This window comes from Nomascus leucogenys, chromosome 14 (genome assembly GCF_006542625.1).
Source record: "Nomascus leucogenys isolate Asia chromosome 14, Asia_NLE_v1, whole genome shotgun sequence".
Taxonomy (NCBI): domain Eukaryota; kingdom Metazoa; phylum Chordata; class Mammalia; order Primates; family Hylobatidae; genus Nomascus; species Nomascus leucogenys.
Window position 1 is genome coordinate 43,795,083 of NC_044394.1, and position 9,369 is coordinate 43,804,451.

The following is a 9,369-nucleotide window of genomic DNA, read 5'->3' on the forward strand; positions in this document are numbered from 1 at the left end:
TTCTCTCTCTTTTTCTTTCCCTCTCTCTCTTTCTTCCTTTCCTTTCTTTCTCTTTCTTTGTTCCCTCCCTCCCTCCCTCCTTCCTTTTTTTTCTTTCTTTCCTTCACTAGCCAAGCTCCAAAGTCACATTTCACTTAATTTTTATTCTGCCAAATTTGAAAGCCTTTTAACTTAGTGATTTTAGTGTAAACAGGAGCAGGAGAAAATGTAATTATCTAAGTCTCGTTCTGTCACCCAGGCTGGAGTGCAGTGCCATAATCATAGCTACTGCAGCCTTAAACTCCTGGCCTCAAGCAATTTTCCCACCTCAGCCCGCCAAGTAGCTAGGACTACAGCTGTGTGCCACCACACCCAGCTAATTTTTAAAAATTTTTGTGAAGATATGAATTCGCTATGCTGCCCAGGCTAGTCTTGAACTCTTGACTTCAAGTAATCCTCTCACCTTGGCTTGCCAAAGTGCTGGGATTACAGGCGTGAGCTACTGCTCCTGGCCGAGAGTTTAGTTTTGTTTGCTAGTGGTGTTCTTGGTATCTTTTCATATTTGAGGCTTTGGGCTAGTGCTGAAGTATTACACTCACCATCCGAGGTCTACAGCACTTTTGGTTTAATATTGAACAGATGGAACTGTTTAGTTCTGCATCTTTGCAGGTATACAGAGTGTGCCTACCAGGAATCTGCTTTATATCCATTGAAAGCAAGAAATAATACAGTAAAACTTTGCCTGGCTAGAGGCTTTGAAAGAATGGCATATTCTGGTTTAATTCTATTAACTTGGAAGTATGAAGGTGAAAAAAGAACTCAAAACTTAAATTTCCTGTTGAATGCAATTGAACATATAGCCAATAATTCTACTTTTCTTCTCTAGTAAGGTTGGACATTCTGATTTACTTGGTGTTTTATTATAGAACTGCTAGTGTGCCTGAGTCTTACATTGTGAAGATACTTTTTTAAAACTTGAGATGTAAGAGGATGTAAATGGTTTTGTAGGAGATCAGGCTGGATGAGAACGGACACTTGTAAACATACTTTCTAGACTAAATCTCCGATGGCCACTTGTTTTCTTATTGAACTCATAAAAATAAAACACATTGGATGGAGGGTGGGAGTAGAAAGGAGATTGATGTCTTTTAATTGCATGTCATTGTTTCATAACAAGGCAGAACGTATGGTAACCCTGGCTTTGGACCTACAGAAGGAAACACATTTTACTACCTGCTGTATGCCAGAGGTTCTTGAACACCTGGAGGGATTACTGCAGCACAGATTGCTGAACCCTAATCCAGAGTTTCTGATTCACCAGGTCCAGGGTGGGGCCTGAGAATTTGCACTTATAAAAAGGTCTCGGGTGCTGCTGGTGCTGCTAGTCCATAGACTACATTTTGAGAACCACTCTTGTCTATTAACTGTAAATTGTAGAACTCTAGAAAAAAGCTTAGTTTGGTCTGGGATAAGAACCACACAGGTTATGGAGAACATCATGAAGGATTCAACCCTTGATCCCAACCTAGTGTGGATTTCAGGTAACAAGCAATACACAGTGACATAACATAATTCTTGGTTTTCATGATTGCAAGTCATAGCCAGGTATCAAGTGAGAAATTCAGTTTCATTTGCAAGGCTTAGAGAGGCCAGGTGATTCTAGAAAAATGGGCCTTGTGTTTGTTTTAAACCAGTAAAGAGCTTTAAGTGCTTATTAAATTGAAAGCTTTGTGTTCTTACTGATTTTGTATTTTATTTTATTTTGTTTCTTTTGAGATGGAGTCTTGCTCTGTTGCCCAGGCTGGAGTGCAGTGGCGTGAGCTTGGCTCACTGCAACCTCTGTCTCCTGGGTTCAAGTGATTCTCCTGCCTCAGCCTCCCAAATAGTTGGGATTACAGGCACCCACCACCATGCCTGGCTAGTTTTTATATTTTTAGTAGAGACAGGGTTTCTTCATGTTGGCCAAGCTGGTCTCGAACTCCTGACTTCAGGCGATCCACCCACCTCGGCCTCCCAAAGTGATGGCATTACAGGCATAAGCCACCGCACCCGGCCCATAAGCTTTGTGTTTTTAAAGATATGAGACGTATTTCTTGTTTTTTTTAAAAATCTTAACAATAATGGAGGGGAATAAGACAAACATTTTTCCAAAAAAGAGAAATCATTGTGACTATTTTGTCTTATTGGAATGTTGGATACTATAGTTGGCTTCATTAATCATCAAGAATGCTATGGATTTTCCATTTTTATAGGATCTATATCTCAGTTAAGGTAATACTGGTAATTCTTGTGCTCCATTTGAAGATGAAAAATATAGGCCAAATTCCTAGACTTTGCACAGAAGCTGGATAATGAAGACAGCTCTGGAGGAACACATAGATACACACACAGAGACACACATATATATAAAGTATACACACATATGTTTTTTAAAGTGTATTTTTTACAGTTTCAAAGCTTTTAAAGCAAAAGCCAGCCCCTCCCCTCTCCCAGAGTGGGCGGCCCCTCCCCTTTCTCTGAGTGGGCGGGGACAGCGGTTGCATGGGCCGCTTTCTTTATGATGTCACAGGTCCCTCTGGACATGCTGCTGCCTGGCCACACCTCCTTTCCCTTTCATCTTTCACACTGACCAATGGGCTTGGAGTACTAAGGCCACGCCCCTATTCTGCGTTCTAGTGGGGCCCTCGTTACTTACGCCTCCTGTGGCTCAGTCGCACAGCTGCCTGGTAGGTGACTGGAGGCATTCAGCAGTGCTCACTGGGATTTTGCTGATGTGGCCCAAACCCCGCCTCCCTCCGCACCCCACAATGTCAGAAAAAACACAACAGGGGAAATTGGCTGCAGCCAAGAAAAAGGTAAAAACGCACCAGGTTATGGCCCCCAACCCAGCCACAGATCCCCTCTGATGACAAGACCGGTGCCAGAATCCATACCACTCCTGAGGCATACCAGACTGGGCCCCCCAACCCCAGCGCCTCTGGGCTCCCCCGACCAAAGTCTTGTCAGTCAGCCCCACCCTTTCAGCAAGGAGCCCAGTCCCTGCCCTTGCCAATCACCCCAGGGTGACTTTGGGCGGGTGACTCCTGGGGCTCCCTGCTCCATACTCGGCCCTCACCTCCTGCCACCCCAAGCCCAACCTCCCTGGGCTCTTTGGGCTTGTGTCTCCCAGGACCTGGGTCCCCCAGCCCCAGGCCCTGCCCTCGCCAGTTGTCCCTGGGTGACTTTGGGCTGGTGACTCCTGGGGCTCCCTACTGCAGACTCTGCCCTCCCCTCTTGCTGCCCCAAGCTCGACCTCCCTGGACTTCTTGGGCTGGCGTCTCCGAGGACCTGGGTCAAAACCGTGTGTTTCCCTCCCCCATCATGGAGCGGCTACTTGGGCATGGCACTGATGTGGTCCCCTCCCCTGGGAGGAGTGGAATGTAGTGATGTCACAGTCCCCCTAGGAACTGTCATTACTGCTGCAAGACCGGCCTTTGATCTTACAACCCAGTCCCCTAAGTTTTCTCACCCCATTTCTGGTTCCTCTGATTGCAGCACAAATTTCCAGCTGGAAGGCGAGTGGAGACTATGGGACCTAGGAGCAAGAGGTTTCAGGCTGCCTTACTCCCTTAACAATGTCTAATTGACAGTGAGAAAAGCCTACACTTCGCCCGTGAGCTCAAAACGTTGACAGTATCTCTGGGTGGCAATGGGAGAATGGGTTTGGTTTAGTTTTCTCCCAGGCTTCTACTTTCCAGAGAGACTTTAACATTTTTTTCTGAGTTCTCCACGCTTCTGGGACCAGACTGCCCTTCAGTCAGTGGTCTCTGAAGTGAGATTTGCCCATCTTCTGTGGAATAGATCTTGGGAAACTGAACTTGACAGCTTGAATCTTCCTCATATCATCTCAACCTGGGGTACTTTGAGTGCCACAGGATAAATGTGGGACATCTTTCTGAAGCATCATTTTCCCTTGATTCTCTTGAGAAAAAACATTAATGTACTTGGAGATGACAGACACATAGGTTTCCAAGCATATACCAGACTTCTCTCTGAAATGAGCCTTGGGTTGTCATCTTCCTGATAAATTCCCAGATTTAACAGAAAAGCTGCCTTCTGCCATGAGGACACATTGATATGAAAGTGTGAGAGGTACCGGTGCACTTCTTCACACCAATAGACGTGTGAGGATGTATGACTCTAAACCACACGGCCTACAGTTCCTGCCTGCTTCATGCTTACTTTTCTACCTCTGCCCCTGGTTTTGGTCCCTGGCAGCTGCTGATTCAAGGCAAAACCCCAGAGCTTGGAGTCAGAGGACTGAGTTTAAGTTCCAGTATTGCCTTTTTCTTTCTTTCTTTTGTTTTTTCTATCCATGATATCAATCCCTGTCATTCACTAAATGATTGTGACAACACCTTGTACAGTGGTTGGTGGCATTAAATCAGATGGTGTATAAGAGTATTTTGTCAAAACTGTAAAGGAGGATGTGGCTATAGGGGCTGATAGTTCTCACGAGTGTTACTGCTCTTTTTTCCCACAGCTAAAAAAATTATGGCAGAGGAAGAGCCCTGGCATTCCAGGAGGAAAGCAAATCAATAGCAGTAGCCCTGAAGCATCCACTTCTCGTGGTTACCACTCACCTGGGGATGTGAGTCTTGGCTGGCCAGGCTCCTGGGGACAGGGGGCCCAAGGGGCAGTAGAGGGTAATTGTTAAGATTGTGGACGGACTGTTGGGAACTGGTTAAGAATCCTGGGTTTGAATCCTGCCTCTCCGTCTGCTAAGGATTGATTAGGGATTGATTAGGATATGATTTAGGGCAAGTTGCTTGAGGTCTTTGGGCCTCTCTTTTCACATCTGTATAATAGAGATGGTATTTTTTTACTTCCATTTGTGAAGTTTAAATGAGATTCGTTATTGTTGCTTTTATGTGCATCCTTAGTACATGGCCTGCTGCAAACACCCAGGACATCCGGGAAATGGCCATTTCTGTTTGCTATTCCTCATCCGCAGTCTCAAGGGGAAGCCAGGCCAATGAGAAGAGCCATTTGCCATCAGGCCGTCCCTTTAGGAGTCACTGAAAGGGCCCCACGGTAGGATGGTGGGGAGATAAGAACCATGAGAGAAGTTGGCACAAAGGAGTTATAGGACAAAGGGTCCAAGATAGGCAGAAAAGAAGCTTTTGTCAGTTGATGGGGAAGAAAGGAAGTCAGAGGGCTTAGACAGTGAGGGGGGACAGAACATTTCCATGTGCACTCTCATCTCTTGCAGTCAGCAACAGGCGTGTACAGGGAGGGCCCTGTGTCATCTACCCTGAAGGATCTGGAGGTAAGAGGCCCTGGGCCGAGGTGCAGTGACCCTGCAGGCCAGCCCTCCAACCTCCTCCCACAGCAGGGGCTTGTTGCCCCTCTGCCAGCTGAGACAGCCCACACCCCCCTCAGCCCTAATGATTGTTCTCTCTACCCCTCCCCACAATCTTCCTCCAACTCCTCCTCTCTGCATGCACCTCAGAGCCAGTACCAGCAACTAGAGGTAGCCCTGGATTCAAGCTCCACAATAATCGGCCAACTCAGCGAAAACATCAATTCACTGGGAAGAGTCCAGTGGGGTCCCCCGATTCCAGCCTGTCAATCCTGGACTCCAGTTTCCCTTTGGGGCCCTGAAGAAAGGGGTTAGGGGCCCCTGATGCCAAGGGCAAATGGGGAGCTGGGGTACCCAGGTCTCACCTGGAGGGACCCCAGAGCACAGAACATGCAGCATGGCTCTTCTGCACTGCCCTCTTTGCTGACTCTCTCTTCTCCAGACACCCCTGCTCTAGTCCTTGCCACACATGCCCTGGAGTTGTCACCTCTCAGGGAAGCACTAGCCTGACTGGTTGTCAGGGGCCGGAATTTCTGCCCAGCCTCAGTCCCTAATTTGCTTTTGAGTCTGGACAAGCCATCTCTCCTCCTTAGGCTCGTGTTTCTGGAGGAGGTAGAGAGTATCAAAGGTCTCTGTTAGCTCTGAAAGTCTGAGATTTAAAGGCCCCTAGAATGGAAACCTCAGGGCCAAGGGCTCCTGTCTGTCCTTTGCTGTCTTATATCTGTGCTATGAAGAACTGCACCTGGCCTGTACGTGCTCAGTAAATGTTTGTTGAATGAATGCACCTTTCTAAATCACAAGCTGGCAGAAGGGGGGTGGGCCTTTCTCAAAGTCTGTCTCTGGAGGTTCACCAGCCCCTCTCCAGGGCCCTTTCCCCCCTGTGCTTTGGGCAGGCTCCTCGCATGTTGAAGAAGGGGAAGTCCCGATTACTGAAGCTCGGGAGGAGCTTGTTCAAGTTAAAACACCAGATGGGTAAGATGGGGCTGGCATGACCTGGGAGCAGGACTGGCATCAGAGGTCTGTAAGGGTGACTTAGAATGCCCCAGGGAGGTGGGTGGATGGAAGGGCTTTGAGGCAGAGGGAAAGAGGTCTGTGCCAGGAGACGGCAAGTCTTGTCTTCTCCATGAGCCTCAGTGTCCCCATCAGTAAAGAGGGAGGAGTGCCCACTGTCAGCCACCCACAGTGCTCTCTATCTGAAAGTGACTTGGAAGATAGGCTACCATCCGGGTGCGAGGAATCATTAGCAGTGAGGCCAAGTTTGGGAAGCCTGAGAGGAGGAGCTGTGCATCAAAGGGGGATTTTTTTTTGAGGTGGGGGGAATCCAGAGGCCCTTATTGTCTGCATCCTTTCTCAGCTGAACCCCTGGCCCCAGAGCCCCCAGCAGGGCCCTCTGAGGTGGAGCAGCTACAGGTTGAGATCAACCATCTAAAAGAGGAGCTGGAGAGCGCGAGAAGACAGCTCCAGGCCAAGGTGGAAAACAACAAGATGTTGCTTCTCCTGAGCACCGACACAAGGAGAGGCTACAAACACAGGAGAAGAGGATACGTGAACGGGAGGAGAGTATACACGAATGGGAGGAGAGGATATATGAATGGGATCTGCATATACGGAAACAGGAGGAGAGGCTCTGCGAATGGGGAGAGAGGCTATATGAATGGGAACAAAGGCTACAGGAACGGGAAGAGAGGCTGCATCAGCAGAAGAAGCTGCCAGGGCAGGAGAGGCCGCGGGAGCTGGAGAGGATGCTGGAGCCGGGGTGGGAAGACCTCGATGAGGAGTGGGAAGAGCTATCCAGCGCCTCGGAGGACCTGGTGCGTTGCCCCACCTGGGGAGGCTGCCCTCTTCCCTAGCCCTCAAGGCCTTTGTTTCCCCACCTGTAAAATGGGGCATTGTAGCCTTCACATGAAATGGTACTTCTAAAGGCACCTGTGAGCCAGAGCCCTGCTCTGATGGCTATGGGAGAGAGGGGATGGTTTTTCTAACCTGCCTCCACCCTTCCCGGTGCCATGGGAGGCAGACACCAAGTTCTGGGGTCTCCAGTTTTAGTGGGTGGCCACTGATTGGTTCTCTCTGTCCCGAACAAGGCCCTACAGCTGCTGGAGCAGAAAATAAAGGAGAAGAAGCCGGGTGAGCTGAAAGAGATGGTAACCTCTGACCCATCCAAGAAGGGCTGGGAGGCGGGCACCAGCCTCTGGGGAGGGGAGGTGCCAGGCCAGAGGCAGCTGCAGCCTGGGGGCAGGTGACCCCAGCACCCTCCAGGGCAGTCCTATGACTGTTTCTTGCTTCCTGCCCTCTGACTTTTAGAGGCGGGTAGCCCTGGGCTCCTCCCAGGTCTGGACATCATCATCCCAGCTAGAGGCATGGAGCCCCCCAATCACAGAGGAAGAGACAGTGGTATAAGAGGCTCCTTATGTCGGGTGTGGTGGCTCACGCCTGTAATCCCAGCACTTTGGGAGGCTGAGGCAGGACAGTCACTTGAGGTCAGGAGTTTGAGACCAGCGTGGCCAACATGGCGAAAGCTCATCTCTACTAAAATTAAAAAAAATAATAATTAGCCAGGCCTGGTGGTGCATGCCTGTAATCGCAGCTACTCTGGAGGCTGAGACATGAGAATCACTTGAGCCCGGAGGTGAAGGTTGCGTGAGCTGAGATCGCACCACTGCACTTCAGCCTGGGACACAGAGTGACGCTGTCTCAAAACAAAACAAAACACAAAAACAAAAAAGACTCCTTAGATTCAAACTGGATTCTGACCTCGGTTCCACTGGTCATAATTCAACTACTTTGCATCTCTAAGTCTCTGTTTCTTTAACTTCAAAAGGAAGGTGGCCTTTTCCTTGCAGAGGTGCTGATGATTAAATGAGATAATACGTGGAAACATTAGGCATGTAGCACACTTAGCAGATGGTGGTTGGCTCCCCCTGCTTTTCCACCAGTCTGTGGCCTACAGTTTAAATGCTGGGAAAAAGGACGTGAGATTTGAGGCTGGGGAAGGAGGCATGGGGTTCTAGGCAAGGGAGGCAGTCTCTTAGGCCTGGAGCAAGGGGCCAGGGGCCTGGGCAGGCCACAGAGCCCACAGTGCCCTCGCTACCTATTAATGGGCCAGGAATCTGGAAGCCAGTCACCACATGCCCTCATGCCCAGGATCTTCCTGCAGGTGGAGCTGAAGAGCCAAGAGGCTCAGAGTCTGCAGCAGCAGCCAGACCACTACCTGTGTACCTCTCTGGGAGCCCTAATCCCACAGGAGCTGGGGTGTGCTGACAAGCAGGGTGGTGAGTAGAGCCCCCAGGTGGGGTGGGCAGTCAGGAGCAGGGGAGGCTCGCACTGTGCTCAGATTCCCTCCCCCCTCCCTCTCCCTGAAGATCTTTGTGAGGCGAGCCTCACTGATAGCGTGGAGCCTGCACCAGGAGAGGAGAGGGAGGGTTCTCCCCATGACAACCCCACTGCACAGCAGATCCAGCAGCTGCTTTCTGTAATGCAGGACTCCCCAGGCTTGGGTGGAGAAGCTGTTGGTACAGGAGAGGCGGCAGGAGGAGCAGGAGAGGCTGCATGCCATTCTTTTCAGGCTGCCAAGAAAGGGAAGAGACATCTTCTTCAAGAGCTCGTCAAGAAATTTAAAAAAACAAAAACAAAAAAAAACGGTTAAGGGGTTAATCTCCTACACAATTCATTTACTTCATTTGAAAGTTAGAGCCACTTATGTTTATTTGTGTTTCTAATTTATAGTTTAAATTTATTTGTGTTTCTATAGTTTAAATTATTTGTGTTTCTAATTTATAGTTTAAATTTATTTGTGTTTCTAATTTCTAATTTAAATTTATTTGTAAAAAGTTAAAGGAGAGTGGGTCTTTCCCTCATGTTCACTCTGGCATCCTTTAGCATTTTTTTAATTTGATAATTATAGGACGTTAGCATGCATATCGAGTTTGCCCTTATGTGGTGGGAGTTCAAACACACAAAGACCCACTATATGCACACAACTGTTTTGCTGGTTTGGGATAGGCTGCCATGCTTTTTTAATGTTAGTGCAGCATGTATATTCATTACGG

General features: G+C 48.8%; 2 pseudogenes; both read left to right on the forward strand.

Annotated features, from left to right (window-relative positions):
• The first annotated feature begins 2,750 nt into the window (after window positions 1–2,750).
• LOC115838363 lies at window positions 2,751–7,784 on the forward strand (annotated as a pseudogene).
• LOC105739925 lies at window positions 2,791–3,498 on the forward strand (annotated as a pseudogene).
• Window positions 7,785–9,369: the final 1,585 nt, after the last annotated feature.